Here is a 2,178-nt window from a genome sequence, read left to right on the forward strand (position 1 = left end):
TTCTTCTTCACCTAACCAGAGCCTCATGTTTCCCAAGTTTTCTGTCACTCCATTTCTACTTCCTTTTACCAAATTGTTTAGTCAACTACTGACTTAAGGAAAGAGGATTGATATTTACATTGCTCTAGTGAGAAATACAGACTGTTACCTATAGAACTTTAATTTTTAAAATATTTCTTTAAGTGAAGTCAGACACCATGCTAGGCACTAGGGGTATAAAGACAAAAATTCAACAATTTCTGTCCTCAAGGAATTTGCATTCTGATGTGAAGGATGTAACAAATTCACTGATAAGTAAATAAGAGGTAAAGAGGAAAAAGAGCAAAAGACAACAAGTCAAAATACGATGGTGATGATGGTGGTGATGGTTAAATGAGAATTCTGATCTCCATGGATAAAATCTGCCTAATCAAAAGTGTGTCGCAAAAGAAACCTAGTCCTGGGACAATGTTTGAATGCAGTCTGTAGATAATTTTTAAAATTGCCTTAATTGTAGCAAACACTACCTCCCTCCTTCCACATCAATATTGTTCCAAGTCCAGTCAGCTTTTTTACTTTTAAAATAAAAATATATCACACATAATTCAAAATTTCTTAATATCTATATAATTAGGCTTGCCCATCCCTGAAATTTACTCTAAGAAAATGACTAAATATAACTAAGAAATAGTTAATATCTAATTCCCCATTAAGACACTTAATCTCCTTCCTTATTTTACTTATAAAAGGAAGCATCCACAAAACAGTTGGAAATACACATACACCATGAAATAGAAAGTTAATAAAACACACTATTCAGACTTCTCATTTATCTCTATATTTCAGAATAAAAAGGATCAGAAACATGTACTTCTGGTTCATTAAAAGCTCTTTGCATACATTTACTTTTCCAAGGGAACAACTAGCCCTAGATACTATTGGCAGAGTAGAGTTGTCATTTGCTTTCTCCATTTTCCCTCTGCCAATATCATAGCCATAGAAAAATGGAATTTACTTTTGTACTGTACTTCAAATGCTTCATAAACTATTCATTAGAGATGTCATGGTCAGAAGCCATTCTTTATTGAATCTCAACTTGGCAATAGGTGCTGACTTTATCCTGATCTGACTGGACTCTTATCAAGTCAGCAACCTAGGTGACTATGATCTTGAAGCCCTTGAAGAAATTAGTAAACATTTATGAAGTATCTAGTAAGGACTAATCTCTAAAATTTACCCAAAAAAAGCTACTGTAGTGACTTCTAAGGATAAAGAAAAGAGTCAAAACACAGTCTCTCCCCTCAAGGAGCTTATAATCAAATGGGGAAGAAAAAAGACAAAGAACGTTGTACAAAACAAGTTATCTTAAGATGAATAGAAAATATAGCAGAGGAAAGGCACTAAGGATTAAGAGGTGTTGGAGAAGGCTTCCAATAAGAGATGAGATTTTATTTAAGCCAAAAATGAAGTCATTGAAGTTAACAGGTGAAGATAAGGACATAGAGTATTCTAGGATTGGGAGACAGCCAGAAAAAAATCCCCAGAATTGAGATGGAGCGTCTGATTCATGAAAGAATGAGGAAGTCAGTGTCACTGGAATAAAAAGCACATGTGGGGAATGAAGACACATACGTGAGTGATAATTAGGAGTCTTCCCACCTTGTCTGGCAGCTTCTACTTCATAGACCACATAGTGGTCTAACATAGGCATCTCTATAGTTTTTTTTTCTTTTTTCTGTCTGTTATTATTAAGTAGATAACTGTATTTTTCTTAAAGAGAGCGGTGTGAAAGTCTGTGCAATTTTTATTACTTTCAATTTCAGATATGATACTTCTTCAATTCAATTTCTGCTTTCTATAGCATGTAGATGTAGGGGTGGCAAAGGGGGGACTGGCAACCAGGTGGTGCAGTGATCAGTGTTGGACCTGGTGTCAGGACATTTACTAGGTTTCAGACATTTACTAGCTATGTGACCCTTAGCAGGTCAATTGATCCTGTTTGCCTCAGTTTTTATCTGTCTATAAAATGAACTGGAGAAGGAAATGGGAAATCACTCTAGAAACTTTGCCAAGAAAACCCCAAATAGGGTCACAAAGAGTCAGATGTGACTGAAAAGATGGAACAAAATGTGTGTGCATGTTTGTGTATGTGGGAGGACAGAGAAATATGATGGAAAAACCTGTCTATATAGTTAGGTA

This window comes from Sarcophilus harrisii, chromosome 2, assembly GCF_902635505.1.
Source record: "Sarcophilus harrisii chromosome 2, mSarHar1.11, whole genome shotgun sequence".
Lineage (NCBI taxonomy): Eukaryota > Metazoa > Chordata > Mammalia > Dasyuromorphia > Dasyuridae > Sarcophilus > Sarcophilus harrisii.